Below are 25,591 nucleotides of genomic sequence, written 5' to 3'. Positions count from 1 at the left end.
ATTCCGTGAGGAATTTTCCAACTCAAAATACCTCAGACCGAAAGAAACGTACAGGCTCCGGTAACCAAATTGGGCAAAGCAGGAAGTCGCTGCTCTCAGAGAGAACCTGACGCAGGTTCAGCTACGGCGAGGAACAGCCACACCAGGGACTCAGACACGATGAAAGATTCTTCAGTATTCTTGTCTTCCGTTCATTGTCTGAAACAACCTTCTCCACGGGGCTACAGCTATTGTAGCTAGTGGCTCCAGGGAGCTCATCTTTCCGTCTTTACCACCAGAGCAGAAGGGAATCTCTTTCTCTCACCCCGGAAGGAATTAGATTAGACTGGCTGGGTTTTATGCCTAACCCTGTGAAAATGGTATTGGGACTGACTGGGGTTGACATGTCCTTGTACTACCACAGTATTCGTGTGTGTGTGTGTGTGTGTGTGTGTGTGTGTGTGTGGTACACATTGATTGGTTGGTTGGTTGGTTGTGGGGAAGAGAGTTTATGAGGAAGCAGTTTCTAAAGGGGATCGGAATGCCATGACCACACGCAGGGCATTTGGGACCAGCCAAGGACACAGATATCCCCCTACACGTGTTCTTCTCTCCCGTTCCACTTACCTATCCACGTTCAGAGCCACAGCTCCAGAGTGGGCCAGGTTCTCAGGAAGGTGGATCTACTGATGCTTTTCGTTTCCTTTGCACATTTTTAGTATTTTCTAAATGTTCTACATTTAGATACATAAATTTGTATCACCTTTGTAATTTATGTTACAAAAATGAGAGTGGGTAAGTTCTCATTAGTGGAGGCAGAAATATTAAGAACTCATAGAAAAATCCAATATTCTTCCAGCAAAGGAATGTCTTTTGAAACTCAGTTGCAAAGCTGCATGAATATATTTAGGTGTATATGACCAGGACCACTTTTTGTAGAAAAGAAGAAAGGGTTCTGCGGGAGGGTTGGTAAGAAGCCCTCAAAGCCTTGCCAGGGTGGAATGTATAGTTTTTCTTCTGCGTGCCTTCCTGTATCACGGGCTGAACGTGGACACACTTTGCCATTTCTCTTCAGGGACTATGGGAGAATCAGGGCAGTTTTTGAAAGTCTGCCTTTACCTTATGGATCATGTCACCATTTTAGGACAGGAGCAGAAGGTATTAAAGCAGTTGTCAAGGTCTTGAGACGCTGAATGAGAACAAGTCAGAATTAGAAAGGTTTTCTCTCTCCCTAATGCATAATGTCTAATCACTTGGGTTCTTTTCATTTTTATTTTTTTACTGTAAGGATCTTTAAATATTAAAGAATATTTTGAATAAAGAGCAAAAATATCCTCCATTTAAAATTCTCTCCCTTGTTTACTTCTGTAAGTTTCTCCAGTTAATACATATATTTTTATAGAGTTAAAAAAAGTAGTGAGAATAAAGTCCAGTTAAAATCCACCCCCTGCCCCGAGAAAATCATTCTTAATTCCCCCAGCCTAGCATGAAAATTGCCATTCTTAGGAGTGATGTGGAGTCTGCAGCAACTCTTTCTAAGAAAGGGAATGAGAGCAGAAGGCTGAGAGGGAACGCTGGTGGGGGTCACGCAAGGCCACTGCCTCAAGCCCAAGAGGGCATGCTTTCCTGAGGAGAGCAGGACTCCTTAGCAGCTGCTGTGGGTGGGTTTAGAGGGGTCCATGGGAGAGGGACCCAGCCAGAAATCCTGGAGAGAGAAGAAACACTAGAAGCCTTCCCTGAAGATGCCACTGGGATCCGTTCGTTCAGCAAAAATTTCTTGAGAGCCTCCTATGCGCCAGGCAATAAAGATGCAGAGGAGAGGTGAGATAGCGTGGGGAAGCCCAGAGCCTCTGGAGCCAGACTGGCTGGGTTTAAATGCTGGCTCCACGCTTCTGGACAGGTTACCGAACCTCTCTGCGCCCTACTTGCCTCGTAAGACTTTTTTGAAAAAATGCATGGGAGGATCCATGTGAACACTCTGAACAGAGAGTGCCCAGTGAGTGGTACGGATGGTGGAGTGCTGGCTCTTACTATTGTCGTCTCTGCCCTTAAGGAGATCACAGTCCAGAGGCCGAAACGGCATAAACTGAAAGTCTGTGGAACAAGATGAAGGGCCTGCCAGGCTCATTTTGTTAAGATGCAGAGCTGTGGGGAGGCTCTCCTGTGGAACAGCTTGTGGGAAATCACGCTGCCCAGGAGTCTGGCCCCAGGCACCATTTTGTAGGTCATTGGATCACAGAAGGCACTGTCACCTAGTGAGAGTCATTCCAACTGGGAATGACAGCATGATGACGAAGGCTTTTAGTGAGTACTCACTCTGCGACAGTTACTTTTAGACATGCGCCATGTGAATGAACCCACTTAATGCCCCCAAGTAAGTATACTATTACCCCCATTTTACAGAGATGAGGTAACTTGCTCATGGTACACAGACAAATGTGTGTGTGTGGTAGAACTGGGATTTGAACCCAGCTGGTCTGTTTTTATTTCATTTAAAAAATTTTTTTTTCACGTTTATTTTTTTGGGACAGAGAGAGACAGAGCATGAACGGGGGAGGGTCAGAGAGAGAGAGGGAGACACAGAATCTGACACAGGCTCCAGGCTCTGAGCTGTCAGCCCAGAGCCCGATGCGGGGCTCGAACTCACGGACTGCGAGATCGTGATCTGAGCTGAAGTCCGACGCCTAACCGACTGAGCCACCCAGGTGCCCCCAGCTGGTCTGTTTTTAAAAGCGGTCTGCATGTTCCCAGGCTCACCATGCAGACGCGCCATTTTTTTTTTTTTTTTTAATTTTTTCAACGTTTTTTATTTATTTTTGGGACAGAGAGACAGAGCATGAACGGGGGAGGGGCAGAGAGAGAGGGAGACACAGAATCGGAAACAGGCTCCAGGCTCCGAGCCATCAGCCCAGAGCCTGACGCGGGGCTCAAACTCACGGACCGCGAGATCGTGACCTGGCTGAAGTCGGACGCTTAACCGACTGCGCCACCCAGGCGCCCCCAGACGCGCCATTTTCATTGACTACAAAGGGACTGTGTGAGGGGTGACACTGAATGACATTTTGCCCACATATTTGAGTATCATTCATTCGTTCCTTCAGTTGACATTTGCTGAGCCCCTTGCTCTAAGTGGGGCACGGTGGGACCTATTGGGTACAGAAAAGAAGCAGCCAGTGTCCTCCCATCAAGCTGTTTTGGGAGATAAGGCTTGTGCCCAGATGCAGAGTGACAAGTTCCCGGGGAGGAGCAGATACAGGGCTCAGAGACACAGAGGAGGAAAGATGACTGGGTTGGGGACAGCAGGCAAAATCCTGAGGGAGAAAGTTGAGCTGGAGCAAGGTCTTAAAAGGCAGAGGGTTGTGACAAATGGTCATCGGAGAAAATGGCATTTCAGTTCCTAGGGAGGAGCACGAGGAAAGGCACAGAGTCGGGGAGTGCATGACAATACAGTGTGGCTGCAGCACGCGGGGCGCGTGAGGGAGAGCGAGCTGCATGCGAGGAAGCAGGCACCGGGAAGCTGGGGCCTTGAACTCTGCCTTGGGAAGATGGATTTCATTTAGCAGGAATGAGGAGCTCTTGAAGACTTTTGGGAATGAGAGCAAAATGCTCAGCACTGGGATTTGGAAGAATGATCCTCACATGTGGAGGGTGAGTTTCAGGCAGAGAAACAAGTAACGGGAAATGAGCGGAGCAGCAGAGAAAATCCAGGAAAGAGGAGAAAAGAAACGGGAAGGACACAGGGAGGCCAGGTCACTGCCCACCCTCCCTCAGCCACTTAAAAGCCTTCAAATGCCTCCCCTTTGTTTTTCAAATGAAGCTCAAAGTCCTTAATATTTGTCTGCAAGCCACCTTTGCCTCCTGGATCCCTCATGGCTCCTAGTGCTTTAGCCAACAGCCTCCTTTCAACCCCTGGAGAGTACCCTGCCCCTTCCTTCCTCAGACTTTCTCACGAGCTCTTTCCTCTGTCACCTCATGCCCCTCCCTGCTCAAATCAGGCCCACCCATCCTTCAGTCTTCAGCCAAGCCAAAGCCTTCCCTGGCCCCCCATTGTGTGTTCTCAGTACCTTTTCTTCGTAGCCCGTGCTGCCATTGCAGTTTCACAGTTGTTTGGTACAACTAATCCCTGTCTTGGCTATAAGCTTCACGAGAACAGATAATCCCCTGCCCTCGAGAGCAAGCATCGTGAGAACCGATAAACGTCTGTTTGCCTTATTCTTGTACCCCCAGCGCCAATCGTCTCTTGCGCTAGTGTGCCCTTAGAACGTTAAATCAACGAATGGAGCAGACACAGGATTCGGCAACTGACTGAATAGGAGAAATGAAAATGAACACCGGGCCTTGAGCCCTATAGTGGCAGGAAGCGTGGTGTTGCCATTTGCTGCAGCAGGGAACACAAGAGAAACCGGTTTTTTTTTAGGTTACGGTTTTCAGATTAGGAATCTAGCGTCGTGCAAATTGATTTGGAGGTGCCAGCAGGTCATTAATTTGTCCAGCAGGCCGCAGCGACTTTAACACTACAATTTACGGGAAATATTACAGCTAGAGAAAGGAAGAGTGACGAGTTTGAGGGTATATTAGTGAGAATTAGTTGCCTGCATGTAGCAGAAAATCCAAGAGGATTTATCGTTGTCTCACCTAAAAGAAATTTGGAGGTAGGACACCCAGGGCTGGTATGGTGGCTCCATGGTCATCTGAGACCATGATCTCTATCTTTCTGTGCCACTGTTCTTAGCATGTGGGTTCTATCCTCAAAGCTGCCTTTGGCCCCAGATGACTGCTGGAGCTCTGGTCATCAAGCCCATCCTTCTGGCAGGAAGGAAAAAGACGGAAGGTGAGAGGCACTCCCCTGAAAGCCCGATCCACTTACATCTCATTGGCCAAAAACACTAGAAATGCAGTGCATCCAGCTTTAAGCAAAGCTGGAAAATGTAGTCCTTTAGATGGGTGCATTGCTACCTTGAAGAAAGTCAAGGGTTCTATTAAGAATAATGTCTATCGGATGGGCAACGGCTGATTCCACCACAAGAAGCGACAGCCTAGATGAGATACTCGAGGTCATGAGAGAAATGGGCAGTTTCACAAATGCTCCCCCACCTGAGAGGAATGAGCGTCCAGTCACAGGTACACGGAATTTTAGAGGTGCAAGGAATTTCAGTGATCATTTAACACAATCCCTGCATTTTGCTGATGAAGAGACGTGACCCGTAGAAACAAAGAGGTTTGGCCGATGTGACACCGCAAGTGGGGGGCGGAGCTGAGGCGAGAACCAGATTCCCTGGATGCAGTGGTGGAACAGAATGTGGGGAGGGTTTGGAGCAGCTCCAGAGGAACACACATGCCTGCAGAAAGGCTCGCTTCGTGCAACACTGCGGTGATTCAAAGGTGAGGCTGGCATGGAACAGTCTTGGGTTTGAATCCTAGCTGTGTGACCTTGGGCAAGTTACCCAGCTTCTCTGAGCCTCACCTCCTCATCTATGTAATGGGGTGATGGCCCAGAGCAGGCACTTTATTACCGCTAGTCGTCATTTTCGTTATTATTAGAAAGAAATGTTTTTAGAATAACAATCAGTGAACAAACAAAACAGGAATGAATGAAAGTACAACAGACAGCTAGCCACCTAAGATGCTTTTACTGTTTGTTTGCTGAGAGATTTAAAGCTGGATAGGTGGTATCTTACACGCCCTAGCATTAAATTCTATCACGAGAGCTTTCCGCACGTGCCCTACTGAGAATCTGTGCTTCCTTGGACTCCTTGTGGCCTGCCTGCCGACCACGCCATTCTCCTCTGTGACCCCTGTGCCCCTGATAAACACACCAATTCTGTAACAGGGTAACCAGACACAGACTTCCTCCACGTCTTGATTTCAGTTTCCCTTTGCCACCCTCACATATCCCTCTCACTCTTTCACCTTCTCCCCACCTTCCTCTCCCATTCATCAGGCAGCATATTTTGAGTGTTTACGTAAGACTGAGCTTAGTGTTGTGGGACACTCCAAAGAAGACAATAGTCATAGACTCTGGCCTTGAATTATTTTCAATATGATGACAAATGCGTGAGCCGTAATGACATTTTCTTAGGCACTGTGACTTGGAGGTAAGGTACATATATCTGTTCTATAGCTATATTGTTCCCCCTTTGCTGTCATTTCCCCAACTCTGTCATCACCTACTCTTTGCAACTTTACATAGTTTTGTGTCATTAATTCTTGTGGAATTTTAAAGGCTGGGAAATAGTTATATTTATAGCTTCTTCTTTCCTATCTTTAAAAAAAAAAAACCTTCATCAATTCCATATCAATGCTCAAGGTAAAATAGCATTAAATTACCAAATGAAACATGCAAAATCTGTAAACACTACGTGAGATCCTCATTAAAATTAATTTATTTTCTTTGGGCATATACCAGGTTCCAGTTTTATTTGGAAATGCGGAATTTATGTCTGTTGTAAAATATAGTAATAAGTCCCATATTGCTGTGGCCAGAACTATATGCCAGCTGGAGAGGAAATAGAACTCAGTATTTGCCTGTCTGGGAAGGTTTCACATCCAGAGAGCCTGAAGACCTCTCTGTAGTCAGAATGCTCTTGAATTTCCCCTCCTACAGGGTTCTGCTTCTGCCACTAGCTAGCTGAGTGACTTTGGGAAAGATGCTTCACTTCCCTGGGCCTCAGTTTCCCCATCTGCAAAACAAAGCAGCTAGATTAAATCATCTCCAAGTCAACAGCTGTCACACCAAGTATGCACAAAAAGCATCTCTCTGGGCAGCTTCTTAAAAATTCGAAGTCTCGAGTCACCAGGCCAAAGGGGGTTTGGCCCAAGAACCAGTTGTCCTAATGAACATGTCTGATCATTCCGAAGCAGGGGATCTGTAGACCACACAGAAATCTGCCAAGAGCTCTTATTCAGCCTCAGTGGGCTGCATCTTCCTCTGAAACATATTGCAAATATAAACTCTCAAAGAAGAAGGAGATGGAGAAGGAGGAAGAGAAAGAAAAAGAGTAAGCAAGAACCCTATTCCCCCTAAGAGCAGAAGTTGAAGGACAGGCACCGTGGTTCCCAGGGCTGACTGTTGGCACTGACCTCTCTGCCCTGAGTTGCTGAGCACTTGCATCTCGACACACACTGGGGAAGCTTGATCGGAGGCTGCCTTTTCCATTAGCTTACTGTTCCCTATGAATGAATGTCTTATCTGTTTCAAAGTATAAGACCTCTGGCAGTGAGGTCTGCTTTGACTTCCTGGGCATTTTTAGCAGCCTCTGCACAGTGCCACATGAGACCCGCACGACTCGCTCAGATACCGACACAAGTGAGGCATGAGTAACTCTGAGTCCTGTAAGAGGAGGTCTTCTCAGTTTTCCACCCATGGGAAACCTCACGTGTGGCTCTGTCAGCACCCACGTACAATACTTTCACAGGCCAGCTCCCTTCATTATAGATCTGAGAGGGAGAGGCTTAATTTCCCCTGATGAGCTCTTCCTTTTGCTAGTTTAGGGTGATGGGTACAACTGGGCACCCTTTGGCGTTTAAATTAGGGACTGCTTAGTACAGGAAGTTGAAATACCTACAACAGTGGCTAAAACTTCCTTTGTGCTGGGCAACATTCTAAGTACTTTACTCGTACTATCTCATGTAAACCTCTCGACACACCTACGAGAGAGGTATTATGATTGCATTCAGTTTCCAGAAATGGAAGCCCAGAGAGGTTAAGTAACTTGCTGAGGGTCACCATCTCGTAAGCAGGAGACCCAGGATCCCAGACCAGGGCAGTCTGACTCTGCAGCGGAAGTTCCAGACCACTTGGCTCTACTGCCTCTCTTATGTTTTGGGGAGTCTCAGCTCTCCCTAAGCTGTGGCCTGTGACCCCACAGGTCTCCTTAGCCATTCCTTTCCCAAGTTTCCCGTTTGGAAGGGCTGTGTGGAGAGAGGGCCAAGCAAAGAGGGATACTGCTCTTGGGGATAATGGAGGACAGCCTGGAGGACTTCCTTCCCAGTAAACATTCAGAAATCTGGGGAAAGCAGATAGCTTCGTAGGCAGAGAAAATACTGGAGCTGCTCGGCAGTGATGATCAGACCCTTTGGGGCCCTGCTGTAAACATACCTGCAATTGCAAGAGAGAAGCTGGAGTAGCTTATAAGCCCCTCTCTGCCATGCTCCAATGACTTGCAAGGCAAAGGTCTAGTGCATTTTCCTTTGAGGGCTGTACTCCACCCCCGCCCCCCCCCCCCCAAATAAGTATGCTCCTCTTATTCTTCAGGTGATTAGATAAAAAGATAAAATGCCTTGCACATCTACAGTTTCCTCCTGCAGGAAGTGAGCGGATGGGAGAGATTCACCGTAATGATGAGTCACCACCTGGATTTGAAACAAACACACCTACAAAGAGAGCAGGGTGTAGACTCGGTAAATAATCAGCCGACTGGCACTTCTGAAACCAATTGCTGCCACGGATTTGCTTTCTGATTTTTTTCCTCTTCATTTTTTACTGCTTTGGAGCCGTCCTAAGCAGCAGCCTGTTTCTTCTCTCCATTAAGATTCAGAGCGATCCCTTCCCCTCTACCTTCAGAGTCCTGGGAGCCAGGCTCAGCAACAGAGGGGAGAAATGAGGGCAGGGCTAAAGAGGAACATATAAAAAATAAATGAGCCATTCATAAAAATGAATATTATTACCAAAAGGAGCCGTCTGCCAACATCTCCATGTATATATTAACTCAGCTGCTGGGCTTTGCAACAACGCAGAATTAAGCCAATGCATCATCTTTTTAGTAGTTGCTCAGTTGATCTACTATTAACTTTAAACAACCAATTGTGAACTGAGCACTTCACCGTGCCGTAATGATGATGAGCCTTCGCCCGGTACTATTTTTTTTATAACGTAAGCTAGAAAATTGGTAAAATAAATTCAGCTGTGCTTAGTACGCTCCCGTAGCCCTTCAAAACCAGACGTTCAGGTGTAGGAGGGAAACTGCTCAACTCAACCAGCTTTGTGAAGTCATTTGCACAAATTCTAAAAACCGCCTTTATTTTTCTCCAGCTTAGCATTTCTTTCCCTGAAAACCCGAAATGCCAAGATGTTGGACTTTTTGCCGTCTACATGAGAGATTGCAGATGGCTTCTTTTTCTTCACACTGAAAGACATGCATATTGGATGCCTGTCTTTTCCTCCGAGGCCTGCATGTCGGTCTAGGTGACAGTATGAAAGGAGCCAGCAAAGAGCCTGTGTTGACAGCAGGGTCCTGGAGACACCGAGCACCTGTTTCTCGAGTCTTGCTCGGCATTTTACTAGGTCGCCCCAGGCTTTTTGTTCTTTGCTTCTCAAGGCTGGTGTTGTGATCTGGCCCCTGGTCGTAGGTTGTGACTCTGAAGAAGAGTGACTGATTTCCACATGTGGCTTGTGGAATCCATGCTGTTCCTTTGCAGCCACACCTTGTAAATCTCTCCAGGCTACAAGCTGGTGTCTGTCCCCTGTGGTTCCGAGAACAATTCGCAGCAAACACTGACTGGAAGGGCCATTATGGTCGTTGATGTTCTCACCATCTGGAATGGTTACAGTTGTCAGGATCCGAGATGACTCAGTGTGCTGAGGAATCATTTCTCTAATGGCAGCACTAATCAGGAGGGACGAAGCCGTTGCTAAGTGCCGCTGCATGGAGAAAATACCACGCCAGATGAAAAGGAAGGCCCGTTGATTTGCTTTCGCTCATTTGAAAATAAAGTGGCTTGGAATGTCATTCTTGTTTCTGTCTAGTGACAGGCCATCTTCCGTGTCAGGCGCTGGCACCTCGGGCCAGGCTTCAGGAGCATTGGCCGTTTCCATGGGCAAAAGACCTGTGCTGTGCTCTCTGTCCTTTCTGTGTGCCCTGAGATCGGGCAACTCTCTGATGGAGGCTTAGCAGTTTGGTGTAAAAAGGGTAGCACAAACAGATGTGGATGGTCTTTTAATGCAACGCTAGCCCTCGTACTATTCCTTGCAAACCCTAACCCTGCCATGGACACCCTACTGCTGTCCCAGTTGGACCCTGTGGAAATTCCCATCCACACTGGAGACGGGGGTGGGGGGGGGGGGTAGGGGGTGTCATCATGCTCATTCTGGACCTTAACTGTTGCCTTCAGAAGGAATCAACCCTGACAACTCCTTGATTTTGGACTTCCAGACTCCAGAACTGTGAGATAATACATTTTTTTTGTTTTATGCCACTCGATTTGTGGTAATTTGTCATGGCAGCCTTAGGAAACTAATTCAGTAGGGGACCAGCAGACCTTAGATGTCATGAGAAGACATCAGACGAGAGCCACACAGTCTCCCCGTATGACTAAGGGTTTTCATCAGCTCCTTTCTGAGTTGCTGCACCAAATATCCTTAGAGTTTGTGCTTGAGGTCACTGTATTGTAAAACATAGGAAGTTTTCATTTCATGGTGGGGGCAGGAGTTGATTTATTTGAATCCACTCCTTTTGTTACCATCAAAGGAGTCCTAAATCCAGGCTGAAAAGCTCACCCCCTAACCTTTTCCCCATAGGGCGGAAACAAGCATACCATGACAATTTCCCCTGGAGGTGACAGTTCAGGGTATCCTTTGTAACTATGTCACAGTCTTTGCCATGTGGGGGCCACATCATCCTTTTCTCTAATCTTCTTCCCATCCCTCCTGTTACCTCGGCCTTCTTTGCCTCGTGCAGGTACATATCCATTTCACCCATGATCCTAAGAATCCTGATATAAGGAAATCTAACAGCATCCTTAATCTTAAAATGAAAGCGAACACTTATGTAGCATTTGCGTATTACTAAAAGAACTCCATTTAATTCTCCAACCAACTTGTGACTATCCCTCTTTTGCAGACAATAAAATTGAGGCCCGGAGAGGCTAACTCACCTAAAGTCAACAACCGGTAAGTGATAGGACTAAGATATTAACCCACAAAGTCTGGCTTGAGAGTCCGATGTGGATTCGCTGTGCAAACTGCCCTAAGGTTAGCAAGCGAGGAAAAGGCACGGGGTGGGGGTGGGGGGGGGGGGGCTGGCCGCCACATGCTACCTTCTGCTTCCCAATGTTCACCTGCCATTTGGGACTATCCCACTTGAGACTGAAGTCCCCCCGTGTAACACGCTGATCCAGGCAAAGACTCACAGCTCCACCTGTAATTCCTCACAGCAATACCACGACTGAGCTGGGATGGTTAAAGCGAGCCTCTACAGCAATGTGGACGGCAGCGTGCTGTACCAGTGGTACTCAGGATGTGCCCTGCCGCCTTGCTCCCGGGCTTCCTCTACCATGGAGCCCATCTTATTCCCTTCCCCAGAGATGAGTTTGGAAAATTATGTCTAAATCCAGCCCAAGGGCAGGAGGAGGCTATGAGGAGAAGAGGTGGCCCTTCTGGTCTGCCTGCCTTGCTCCCTCCCACTTCTGGTTCCCTGCTGAGATCCAGCCTCCTTCTCTGGGAATGACCACACCCACATCCCATGGGGAAAATCCCACCCACCTCTTTACCCATGTGGCTGTGGTCTTATCCTCTAATCTCAACAGGACCTCCACATCCTGATATCACACACCCTGAGGTCTGCAGGTTGAGGAGCAAAAGGAGGGACTGTCCATTATATCCTCTCTGTAATGGAGGAGGGCAGTTTCTGCTCATGACAATAGTCATTTCATCCTCCTGTAACTTGTCAAGGGAGATGCATTCTTAGCTCTGTTGGCTATTTCCTCGTTGCTACAATCAAAAAGACATTCCATTAAAGCAGTGAATAAGAAAAAAGGAACTGAATTTACTGAGGAGCATGAGAAACATTTGTTTTTTGTTTCACACATTCATTGCAAATGAAGGTGATGTGACCACAGCTGACTCACAGGGTTAATCAATTAGCCCACAACACTTAGAAAATGAACTTGACAGTGACACAGCAGTAGAAGCTAACACCTGGCTTCCAGGAAGCTGTCCCGAGCCTACATGCTTTATACTCTCTGGTCCCTACTGCCCAAAACATTACGGTTTTGCAGGCACCAGCTTCTGATTCTGCCTGTGCCAATGACTCTGACAGTTAGCTCAAAGCTAGGGCGTGGTGTGTTAGAACATGATTTCAAATTTAGTGACATTTCAGTGCTGGTCAGAGGACGCATACACTGCAGAAATGGAAGGATGGTTTTTGCTTTGGGGACAATCTGCAGGATGCCTTCTTAAACCACTGCCTGATGAAAAAGAGAATCCCCCTTCCCCTAACCACCCCCCACACCCCGCCCCACCAGTGGAACCCTATTTCTGATTTTGAAGTAAATGCAAGTTGTATGTTATGTGCTGAAAATGAAGTTATCTATTTTTTTTTAAAGCCATTTCTGATTCAAAGCAGCAACTTGCTATAGTGATTATGATAGTGGTTTAGGATCAAGTTCTTCAAAAGAGAAATAAGATCATCCCAAATGTAATTACGTTGAAATATGAAACATTAAAAGCTCAGCTTACCAACAGTTCATAGTCTGGGCTGTTATGAAAGCAGTTGAGTCAACTACAGAAAAGCTTCCAGCAGAATCCACCAAGACACTTAGAAAATAAAGATTATTGGGGCTCCTGGGTGGCTCAGTCGGTTGAGCATCCGACTTGGGCTCAGGTCATGATCTCGCGGTTTTTGAGTTCGGGCTCGCGTTGGGCTCTGTGCTGACAGCTCAGAGCCTGCAGCCTGCTTCGAATTCTGTGTCTCCCTCTCTCTCTGCCCCTCCCCTGCTCATACTCTGCCTCTCTGTGTCTCGCAAAAGTAAACAAATGTTAAAAAAAAAAAAAAAAGAAAGAAAAAGAAAATAAAGATTATTGATTTTTGTTGTTGTTGTTAAGGAGCAAGAAGAAAACTTAGTGATTCAACTTCTAATCTTAAAGACGAGAGGGGAAAAAGAAGTTTGTAGATAAGTTTGAACAAATTTCTCAGCCCCAGAAGGGATGTTTTTTAGTCCTGTGAAGTGTCCCCATCTGGCCTCTGAGCGGCCCGTGTTAAAACACACAGCCGCAGGTTGTTCCTAGTGGCTGACCTGAACTGAATGCCAGAGTGAACTGGACAAGGGCCTCTTCGTCATTTTTAACACCTCCCTTGTGCTTAGCTCCTGTCCAGCTCACTAAAGGTTAGAGATATTTCACATTTTTTACAATTTTTTTTTTAAGCACCAAGGTTGACTGGTTGCATTGACTGTGGTTACCACACTCCTGCTCAGTGTTGCTAGTGATGGGGAAGTCTAGTGTTCGTAACATCATCTCTTGTCCGCATGCTTTCTCTCTCTCTCTCTTTCTTGTTTTTGTTTGTTTCATTGCAGTGAAATTTCTCCTAACCTTCTGACTGGCTTTGTTTTGGCATATCTACTGAGCTAGGAACAAGGAGGCCTGGATTTTGAAGCTTAATCTCACTATCATGTAGTAGGTTGGACTTCGAGTTGTTCCCTAATGTCCTCTGTAACTCATTTCCTTATCTGTAATGTGGAATTTATGAACCAAAGGATCTTTAATTTGATGTGACTTTCGATGCTTTTTAGAATGGTGAAAATATTTTTTCTCTCTTTTTTTTAGATGAAGAAATTGAAGATTAGGGAAGTTAAATGAATTGCTTCAAACTACCACCTTCCAGGATTGAGAATAAAAAGGAGGTAATAAGGAAAAGCTATTAGAGTAACTTATTTAATACTCCAAATTCATAGTAGTCTTTGGCAAAATATTGAGGTAGATAAAGACTGTTTTCTTGCCTTTCAGCTCCCCACTTATCTCTGAGCACCAATATCTGGAACCACTGTTTGCCAAGAGGGACTGGTAATGCAATCATAGCCGGTCCAATGCGGCTTTTGATATTACACTGAAAGACAGCTGTATATAGCTTGTATACCTCAGAAAAGATACTACTACACAAAGTATTGGTAATTAAGCAACTTTTAGAAACATGAATGTAGCATTCTAGTAGCTTCTCAGTGTTAGCCTTTTGCTACTACTATAGAATCTTGAACATAAGAAGATGAGTGCACAATGAGACAGCACCTGGAGGAAAACGGACAAGATGCTGGCAGCTTAGAAGACAATCTCTGGGGTGAACATCATTCTCTGTTCTTCCTTCCTAAAAACTTGACAATTTAGAAGGCAACACAATATGAAACAAAGTTACCTCAGAGAGTGAATAAAACATGATTAATTTTCTGATACCTTCATTTCAGTATATTTTGCCTATTTTAATTAGCTAAAAAATGTTGACCTAAATTCTTTTCTTTTCTTTTCTTTTCTTTTCTTTTCTTTTCTTTTCTTCTTTTGTTTTCTTTTCTTTCTTTCTTTTTTTTTTTTTTTGACATAGGGAATACCTTTATTTATTTTTTTAAAGTAATCCCTATGGGGATGCCTGGATAGCTCAGTTGGTTAAGCAGCCAACTCTTGATTTCAGCTCAGGTCATGATCTCAGGGTTGTGAGATCGAGCCTGGCATCAGGCTCCACACAGGTGTCCTCTATAAACAAACAAACAAACAAATAAATAAATAAATAAATAAATGGGACACCTGCATGGCTCAGTCAGTTAAGTATCTGACTTCGACTCAGGTCATGATCTCACCGTTCCTGAGTTTGAACCCCACGTCGGGCTCTGTGCTGACAGCTCAGGGCCTGGAGCCTGTTTCAGATTCTGTGTCTCCCTTTCTGTCTCTGCCCCTCCCCTGCTTGTGCTCTGTCTGTCTCTCAAGAATAAACACTAAAAAAATTTTTTTTAAATAAATAAATTTGAAGTAATCTCTATGTCCAATGTCAGGTCTCAAATTCATGACCTGAAGATTGAGAGTCATGTGCTCCACTGACTGAGCCAGCAAGGTGCCCCCCAAAATATCAATCTAAATTCTTTTTTTTTTAATTTAATTTTTTTTATTTTTACATTTATTTATTTTTGAGAGACAGAGAGAGACAGAGCGTGAGCAGGGGAGGGGCAAAGAGAGAGAGAGACACACACAGAATCTGAAGCAGGTTCCGGGCTCCAAGCTGTCAGCAGCACACAGCCCAACTCGGGGCTCGAACCCACGAACCGTGAGATCATGACCTGAGCCACCCAGGTGCCCCTCAAGCTAAATTCTTAAAGCAAATCTAGAACAATACCTTGGTTCAGGACTACAAACAAGAGCCCATTGCCAGGGGTTCATGTTAGGCTTGGACCAACAGCCTTAGAGTCATGGGGAAACTTTTTTAAGATGAAGATTTTCCAGGTCCTAGCACTAGATGTTTTGAATCAGTTGAAGTGGCATGGGGCCTGGGCATGTGTATTATTTTACATTTCCAGATGTTTGTCAATATCTACTGATGTGATGCATCGGCCATATGCCCAGGTCCTCTTTGAGAGGTACTCCATTGTTTCAGACCAATAGTGGAGACAGTATATAGCAGAATTTCAGAGCAAGTCAGAATCAAGTCACAATCTAGGGAATAGATGGCATGCTCATACTGGGTACTTGAAGAAAGATTAATAAAGAAGAGAATTACAAAAACATGGGTAGGGTGTAGGGAAATCCACAAGGAGTCTAGCAACAGTATGGAGTCACTACAACCCGAAGCCTAAAGAGTCAAGGAAAGGGAGTGGTTATTGGAACAAACAGAGGCCATATGGACAGGACCACCTGACAGGATTTGTGGTCTTGAAAAAGGATGCAGCCATTGTATGTCAATGTTCAGAGCAGCATTATTTACAATAGCTAAAAAGTGGAAACAATCCAAAGGTCCATCAACAGATGAATGGATAAACAAAACACAATAGGTTTATGCAATGAAATATTATTCAGTCTTAAAAAAATAAAATTCTGACACATGCTACAATGTGAATGAATCTTGGACACATTTTGCTAACTGATACAAGCCAGACACAAGAGGACAAATATTGTACGATTCCCCTTCTAAGGGGTGCCTAGAATAGGCAAATTCATAGACACAGAAAGTAGGATAGAGGTTGCTAAGGGCTAAGGGGAAAGAGTAATAGTTACTGTTGAATGGGTATGGAATTTCTGTTTAGGATGATGAGAAAGTTCTTGAAATGGATTAGTAGGGATGGTTGTACGACATTTTAAGTGTGCTGGTTTGTATACCTAAAAATGGTTAAAATGATAAATGTTATGTGTATTTTACCACAATTTTTAAAATGCAGATAGAAAAAAAGAAGAAAAAACCAGGGTGCGGCCAACTCACAGCAATTCCTCCAGGAGAAGGTCAGCTTCTTTTTTCTTCTCCTGCCCAGTCTTCAGCCAGAGTCTCTTACCAGTTGAACCCAACTGGAATGCACAGAGCAAGGGAGCCCATTGATGTAGTTCATGAAGATCAGCCATGCAGGGGACAGACCAGGGTGGAGATGAGATCTGAAGAGACAAAAGGCAGCTGGATAGCATGGGGCTCCCGTCATTCAATCATCTACTCTGTAGAGGAAGCATCGATCCTACCACCAGAACAACATCAAAAAAGCATTGGAATGAGAAAAGCTGGTGGCAGGTGTTTTCCCCTTACCCAGAAACAACCTTACACAACCAGTGAACACAGTGATGTGTTTTCAGATTAACCCAGAAAAATCTTTGTTTAAATGCCACAATAGACATTCACATCTTTTGATCTAGAAATCCCATTTCTAGGAAACTACCTTAAGGAAATAATCAGAGTAGACTCAAAATTACACACAAAGAGATTCACTGAAACGTTATTTATAATCACAAAAAAAGAAACATGAAATGTCTGGCATGCACCATATCTTAAGTGGGAAGGCAGGCAACAGGCTGAATATACCTGTAATGTCAATTGTGCAAGAGACTACAAACTATACTAATACATTAGAGAGGTCATCTTCAAATGATTGGATTAAGAATGATTTCTTTTCTTTTTCAAGCTTTCTTATTTTTCCACATTTCTGTGTTGAACATGATTTACTTTGATAAGAAAAAGCAACACATGTTATTTTTTAGAAGCTCGTGTCTGCCTCGCAGATAAACACTCTCAATACAGTGACCTATGGAGTTTTCCCTGCCATCCTCTGTAAAAGGCATTGATTACCTGCTGGCTGCCTATTAATTTGAAGGGAAGCGGGGGGGGGGGGGGGGGAGGGAGGGCAGCCACCTCCTCCCAAACAGACAGCGTGTGGGGCTGAGGGTGCAGCTTCCTTTGATGAAATATTGCTAAACGATGAAATTCTATCTCCTGCAAGAAATTATTTCTGCTGGCTGTGCAAACGTCAGGCTGGAGCCTGCCCTTGGAGAGGCGGCTGCATTACTATGTATTTGTAAAATCAGCAGAGCCTATGCATGAATGGTCACAGCAGTTGATTTTACAAGCTACTCACGACGGGCATCTGCACATAGAAAACCATAGCTCAGAGAAGATTTAACCTATTGTGATTCCTTCTGATTTCATGCTTTGCCATCTTGAAAGGGTGTCATTTTACCCAAGAGAAAATGCTCTTGGGTAAAATGACTATAGAGACATAGGAAACTACAATATATTAGCCTATATATAAAGGGACACTTACACAGGCCAGAGGTCCTGCTGGGTCTGCCAGGTGCTGGGACTCTACACTTCAGACTCCATATTGGTGATATGCCACATCAGTATTTGGTGGCACCAAGGCACCTATCTGCTTCTGACTTCACACTAAGTCATTGCTTCAAGCCAGCAAATGGTAAGAGTTTTTAACTCACACAGGCTGTGCTTTCTTCAGACTGCATCTTGGTGAAGTCCCCAAACTTCATCCTGTCTGCCTTCCCCAAAGTATCATTAAAAAAAAAATATTTGTCTAGTTTTGAGAGAGAGACAGAGAGAGAGAGAGAGAGAGAGAGAACGAATGGGGGAGGTACAGAGAGAGAGGGAGACAGAGGATCCGAAGCGGGCTCTGCACTGACAGCAGAGGGTCCGATGTGGGGCTCGAACTCATGAACCATGAGGTCATGACCTGAGCCAAAGTTGGAAGCTCAACTGACTGAGCCACCCCAGTGCCCTTGAATTTTACCCTTCAAATCATCTTCTGGGGGTTGTGATGTTTTAACTAGGGAAATTAATTTTGCCATCTGTGAAATCAATAAAACATTACAAAAAATTACAAGAGTGCTTCCAATTTAAAAAATTAGAATACAAAAATCAACCATTGAGAGAAGTCATTCTTGTGGCTAAGAATGATTAGAGTAGACCCAACAAAAAACTCGTGAAGCCTTTTCAACACGCTGCTTGCATCACATCCCCAGAGACACTGACCTACTAGGTTTTGGGTGGAGAATGCACACTGAAAATGCTTTACTTAAGAGAGATCACATTAGAAGAATTACTGGAAGAAATGAGGCAATTCTAATAGCCCTTATTGTTAGTAGAATATTTTCTGAACAATATATCATTTTCCTTTATGGTTGGTTGCATCCAGACAAGAAGATGTTTACCCACTGCTTATTCTTGCCCCAGACTACTGACTTAAGATTCTAGTAAGATCCAAGGAGACAGCCATCTTAACCTAAAGCAGAAGGATTCTCCTCCTCTATTAACGTCTTTCCTAACTGAGCAGCTCATTTTTCCCATAATTTTCCAAGTTATGGCTGAGAGTTCCTGATCTCAGGCCAGAGCGAGAAGGAATTCATATTTCTTAATGACTCATGTGGTATTATTTCTAGAGAGAAATTAAGTGTGAGCATAAATAACTTGGCCAAGGATACAAAAGATGAAGGTAGACATATCTGAAGATGCCTGCAGATGCAGAACTTAACGTGTGGATGCATTTGACTCTAATTATGCATCGATTCCCATGGAGGAAGGTGGAAATCTTTTTTGTCAGTATTGGACAAGAACATAATTCTTTCTTTCCCCTCCTTCTATCCTACATAAATGCATCACACTATCGAAGTTATCAAAACAGTATCATATCAGACAAGGCCAGAAAAGGGGGCAAGGCTGCCTTGGTTTTTTGTACATGTGATCAGAGTTCTGAAAAAGTTGTCAAACTACCATGACAGGTAGTAAACGTTCAGTTAACACAAAGGAAAGTGTTTCAATCAGAGGATCATTTCTTTATTAATTTAGAAATACAGAGTGGTAATTGTATGTTGCTATTACTTCATAGCCAATTATTCCATCTATCTGGGTTGAGCCCTCAGAAAAGGTCTTGATAGCACCTGCTGGGAAGGAAAGGACACAGATTCACTTTCAAGCGGCAATGCTTTCAAAAACAATGACTCTTTGTGGGCTCTCAGCAGATACAAAGTGATCCATACAGACAAAGTTGGTGACTTACACTGCCAGAAAGAGATATTACCAACTTGAGTGACTGCTTCAAAATTTCTCAGGTGGTTTAGGATTTCTGTCCCCTATCTTATTAGGGATAGGTTAGAAGGACAGAGTTCCAAACCATATCTGGGATGAAATAATAGTAATTGCTGGGCAAAAAACTCCCTTGAAGATGAGACTAACTGAGAGTAATTCACAAACAGAACTACTCTGCGTCTCTGCTTCTCAGGACTTCCTTCTAAACACGCCACTGTTATCAGGAGTTTATGTTTAAAGCTTTACAGCATCTGTCCTAGATCTTTCCAGAAAAAGGATTGCTAAGCAGGAACAGAATGATCGCATCGTTCACACTTGAACTCAATGTGATGAGCACATTTGTTTGTCCTCATTAAGTGCAGTGTAGCGGGTGCTAACCGACATGCAGAGGCAGCATGCTGGGGCACGGCTAGGGAGCCAGGAGCTGGTCGGGAGAGCTGGGCTCTGCCTGCAGCCTGGGGAGATTACTGCTTCTCTGAGCTCTCGGGGAGAGCTTGTCAATAAGAAAAGGCATTTAGGGAGAGGTTGTCCAGAAGTTCCCGGGATTCCAGGAAATGCCCAAAGACACCCGGGGCAGGGGCAGGGGGAGGGCGCAGGAGGAAAGCCAAATAGGGGCAATACCTACAGGCCCTTGCTCCTCTTTCAAACAGACCATCTCTGATTGGATCCTTTATATGTATTGAGTACTAAGGAAGCCTGATCTTAAAGGTGTAAAAACCACAAGACTAGCTAACCTTCACGTTCTTTACTTACAAAAAGGCAAAGTGAGCGTATCTTTTTTTCATGGTCAAACATGATGGCAGCTAGAGCATGGATTCTGGAGCCAGCTTGCCTGGGTTCAACCCTCATCTCTTATGTCTAGAGCGGTGTGACCTTGGGCAAGTTTCTTAACTTCTCTATGCCTCAGTTTCCTCAACCAAAAACATGAGTAATAGCAGTGCTTGCTGCATAGGATTCTTGTGAAGATTAGATGAGGTCATCGATATGAAGTCCTCAGAACAGTGCCTGGCACATAAACAAGTGTTTCCTATTATTATTGGCCCCAGCTAGCAGCAAGCTTCTGGCCAGCATGGCTAATAAAGCCACAAAAGGAAATGCAGAAGAGCTCACTCATTCCGCGGAAAGGTGCTTGGGAGCATAATTGGATTTGCTGAAAGTGCCTTTTTAAACGGTACTGTTGGTTTCTGATTCACATTTGGGAAGAAAAGCAGAACAGAAGGTGATAAATTCCTTTATGGGAGAGCTTGGCAGGAAAGGCAGATGCGACTGTAAAGTTAATTGGTGAATGGGAGGCAGGACCCCTGGGCAAAGGCGGACTGACGGCATGAACACGTTCTCCCTCTCCCGCTCCGGTTTGTGGTGATTAATTCATTAGGGATTCTGAAAGGCCATTCTTGGGTGGCTGCTGGCCCTGTCTTTGCCCAGACAAGGATGATGTCAGCATATAGTTTATGGAGTTCTGCAATCCTCCGGAGAATTCCAGGAGCTTCTAGAGCGTCTCCAGGCGGCTGGCCAGCCCTCTGAATACTGGATCCCACTTGAGCCTTGTGTATTGCGACTTGCTTGTCTCCATCATGATTTCTGTTGTTGTTGTTGTTCTCTGTACAAGCACTGGGGCATGAGAAATAACCTCCAAAGTTCCTTACGTAAGACTCATTTTCCTAGCCCTGCTGGCTTGAATCTCCCTGGGAATTGGGCTCCATTTCTCAGCCCCTCCTCTAATTCATGAAGAACACAGAGTGAGATAACACACCAGGGATATGCCAAGTTTAAGATGCAAAATTTAAGATCGTCAAATATGTCGTTATTTTATATGCCACTAAGAAAGAAAGAAATACTTGCTAATTAGACTGTAATACCAACTTAAAAAAATGTTTGAAAATACTCCTTCCAACTGACTTAGATGTTTTAAAGTCACACATCACTCTTAACATAAATACATGCATACATAAAAAGGGAAATATCAGGTTAGGTATTCCTAAAATGTTTTTCATGCCAAGTCTGAGTCTTCTGAATCACTTTTAAATCCTCGGTCAAAATATCTGTGTTCCTTCACATAATATCATTCTCTGTGCTGTCAGGGGCAATGGGCATGGAAAATGTCAATGTCAAATCATAGTGTAAATTTCTGAAGACACTGTAGACAGCCTGGGGACTCAGCACAGGTGGGCCACCCATGCCACATCTCGGTTGAAACACCGCATGAAGAGCTATGACAGGTCTGTGCCTGTGCCAGAAATGACAACTCGTTCATGACTGCCATCAGGCCAGCAGTAACTGTAAGTTGCATCCCGAGTGAAGGAACGTTTAAGTGTGTAAAAAGAAATGTGTATCTTAGAATCCATGAATTGGTAATAAAGGTTTACACTTGTTGTTTTAAGAGGATGGGTTTAATTCCCAGGAAACTTTTCAAAGATTGTTGAAAAACTGTACCTCATCCCATTAGTCAGAAGGTACACAGCAAAGTTCTGGCCTTTTCCAAGAACTTGACAGTTCCTCCTATCAGGATATGCTGGAGGATCAGAAGATTCCAGAGGGGAGAGCCAGTCTCAGGAGAGGATGGCTGCTCATGGGATGTGTTTTACATTCACCCAAAGTGTTGTCCCCTTAAATGAGTCATTTATTTGTGTGATGGCATTGTTATTCTCCGTTAAAATACAAATACCCTTAAAAAGGTCATTCAGTATCACTGTCTGATTAATGATTTCTCCCTTTTAGAGTGGAGTTTGCCAGAAGTTTATTTAAAGGAGCCAACCCTTTAAACCACACCATTTTTTTTAAGTAATCTCTATGCCCAAAGTGGGGCTCAAACTTATGACCCTGAGGTCAAGAGTCACATGCTCTACCAACTGAGCCAGCCAGGCACCCCTCTGAAGGAGCCAGCTTTTTAAAAAGAAAAATCTTGGGGTGTCTGGGTGGCTCAGTCAGTTAAGCATTGACTTTGGTTCAGGCCATGATCTCATGGTTCGTGGGTTCAAGCTCCACGTTGGGCTCTGTGCTGACAGCTCAGAGCCTGGAACCTACTTCAGATTCTGTGTCTCCCTCTCTCTGCCCCTCTGCTGTTCGTGCTCTCTCTCTTTCTCTCTCTCGGAAATAAACATTAAAAAAGAAAAAAAAAAAAAAGAAAAGGAAAAGTCTCTGAATGTTTCGATAGCATAAAGCTTAGATCATAAAAGACCACATATTGTATGATTCCATTTACATAAAATGCCCACACTGGGCAAATGTCTAAAGACAGAAAGTAGATTAGTAATTGCCAAGGGCTGAGGGGAGGAGGGTGGGGATGACCGATAATGGGTCCAGGGTTTGGTTTTGGAGAATTAAAACTGTTCTAAAATTAGATTGTGGTGATGGTTGCCCAACTCTGTGAGTATAATAAAAACACTGACTTGTACACTTTAAGTGGGTGAATTGTATAGCATATGAATTATATCTCAACAAGGGATTTAAAAAAAGACACTTATCAGAATGTGTTCCGTGTGTGTTAAACAACCTAACCAGAAGTTCTTTTACACTTATCCCAAGGATATATATTTAATAAAAACTTAGAATTATTTTGTCCAAAGCAAAGCAGAATGCTAGGGACTATGGCAAAAAAGAAGTGATCTCTCCTTGGAGGAACCCGTAATCAAGGAGGAACAGGAGAGAGACGTATATGTAAATAACTGGGGACAGGGGAAATATCCTGAGAGAACTGAGGACATTTGGGTGAACTCAGGATCTGACTTGGCCTCAAAGGCATTGGACTTTGATAGGTAGGTGTGGGGAGATAGGAACAGGGGCAGAGGTGAAATAGAGAAATGTTTCAGATCCTCTGCAAGCTGAGAAAGGCTCTTGGCAAGAGGCCCCAGTCCAGGTGAGTTGATGGGTCCAAACCACCAAGAGCTCCTCCAGACAGAGTTTAAGAATTGATGAGCCAGAGAGAGTGAGGGTCAGTGGAGTGAAACCAGAGAAGGTTCTGAGACTGAGTGGGGAAATGTCCCCAGTGTGAAAGGAGCGGGAGCCCTGAGCAAGGTCACTCAGCTGCTGGGACAGATCCTGAACTCAAATCCGGGTTTCCTAACTCTCATCTCAGTCACCCCTCCCCTCGAATTACTGTCATAACACATTCTGTGCCATCGCCGCACCCGCCGTCTGTGGTCCTGGGAGACTGTAGCCTAGTGGAAAAGTGCAAGCTTCGGAGAGGTGGAAGATAGAAGTCAAAGAGACAGTGAAGTAAGAACCCACTCTTAGTCCTTTTCCTTATGTCTTCAACCTCTCTTTCTTAACCTTAGGATCAGAAGCACTCATGTTCCACGAACACCCATTCCTGTCCCACCGACCCCTGTTCTTTATGGGATGCTGTTGACCTGGTCTGCCCATTCTGGAAGCTTGACTGCAACTAACAGTAGGATTTGTGAAGGACAGCTTTCTTTCTTTCACCAAATCCCTAGATTGTTTTTTTTTCCTTTAATTTAGGAATTTATTAAAAAAAAAACTCAAATAAGTTTGAGATTGATCGAATCCATACTTTGATAACGAGCAATACAAAGTCAACGAATTGTTGACCCAGTCAAAATTTACATATACTAAACTTGTAAAAATACACAGAACAGTTCTGGTGTTAACTTTTATTCCGTCCTTACTGAGCATTTCATGTGATTCTTAACCAGATTTCACTGAGGTCACTGTGTCTGTGTTGGTCATCAGGATCTTTTCTTTTTCTTTCCCTGGATATTTTCATTAAGTAATCCCCTACTAGGCTCCATGCCGTTCCTCATCCATGCTTGTTGTCATCAAAATGGCTATTTCCTCGCATGAAAGCTTTTCATTTTCTTTCTCCATCTGCAGTGGCCCAAAGTGCTCCTTTTAAGAACAGAATCCTCGTCAACTGTGTTTCTCTCATAGGCCAGCTATGTATGCATGTGGAGCAGAAGGCAAGTGTTTCCTCCAGCGGCCACCTGTTATCCAGGAAATTCTCCCTCCACCACCCCCTCTCTCAAGTGATTCTTTGCTCTGTGTTGAACTGTCCCTGTAAGCTCTCAGAGAAGCAGAGAGGATGTTTATAACTTCTTGTTTTAGTACTCACTTAAAAAAAATCTCTATCCGGCTCAGAAGTCATTGGCTGATGTAAACACCCTGGTTTTGCTCTTCTCCCTTCTCTGTGTAGTCTCTACTCAGCTTCTGTTCTTAGTACGGGCAACTTAACTCCCTGTAGTGGTAACCTTGCTCGCTTCCTCTGCAGAGGAGGAGCAGAGAGAGAAGGAGAGAGAAAATCCCAAACAGGCTCCATGCTGTCAGTGCAGAGCCTGACACAGGGCTCGATCTCATGACTGCGAGGTCATGATCTGAGCCGAAATCAAGAGTTGGAGGTTCAACCAACTGAGCCACTCAGGTGCCCCAGGGATAGCGCTATTTAAAGGAAAAGCCGAAAGGTTATGGGAAGCCTCACTTGGCCTCCCATCCCAGCTCTCTTTAGTCCTGATTTTGTATCTGAACTATTTCCTTCTTTGATCAGTAGATGCATGCTAATATAATACTATAACCATAGATGCCTAATTAATTCAAGCAAAAAATACTCCTATCCATCTGTACCATCATGGTGGATAATCAAAAATTTGCACACTTATTTTTATTAAATAAAAGAATAACGTAAAATTAACCTGCTTTCCAATACCGTAATATTACTCATAAAAAATCTCATTCCTTCAAAATATTTGATTACATTGGCTAATTCACACTATGTGATATTTTATACTGTTTACCAAATTATCACATTGGAAGAAGTCCAAGCCAGATGCTTTTAAAAAATGCATTCTTCACAAACCAGGAAAAGATCCCAAACTCTGAGAGAATCCCAGATGTTTGAACATTTTATCTGAACCAGTTCTGTGATGATAAAACCCTCTTGTCCTTCATTTTGTTACATCAAATGACTTCTTTATTGTGACTGATAATTGAACAAGAGCAGCTTTGGCTAATGCCATTGTGGACATTATCTCTTCCCATAAACACCAGCAGAAGAAAGTTCCGGATTATTAAGAATGGTCATGCTCTTTGACTCTTTCATGATTATTTCTACCAACTTTTTGTATCTTCAGTTTAACATTCCCAACAAATACACAAATACTACCTTTCTTTGCTTATAGACCAGGTCATGGAGAGCACTGTTACTTAAAATTATTTTAGGGGTGCCTGGCTGGCTCAGTCAGTAAAGCAAGTGACTCTTGATCTTGGGGTTGTGAGTTCAAGCCCCACGTTGGATGTGGAGATTACTTAAAATAAAATCTTAAAAAATAATAAAAGTATTTTATTGACTTGCATCTCAAATGATTATAAACTTGAAGACTTCCAGGGGCACCTGAGTGGTTCAG

Source organism: Panthera onca, chromosome B1, assembly GCF_046562875.1.
Source record: "Panthera onca isolate mPanOnc1 chromosome B1, mPanOnc1 haplotype 2, whole genome shotgun sequence".
NCBI classification, from domain to species: domain Eukaryota; kingdom Metazoa; phylum Chordata; class Mammalia; order Carnivora; family Felidae; genus Panthera; species Panthera onca.
This window is presented reverse-complemented; position numbering follows the sequence as displayed.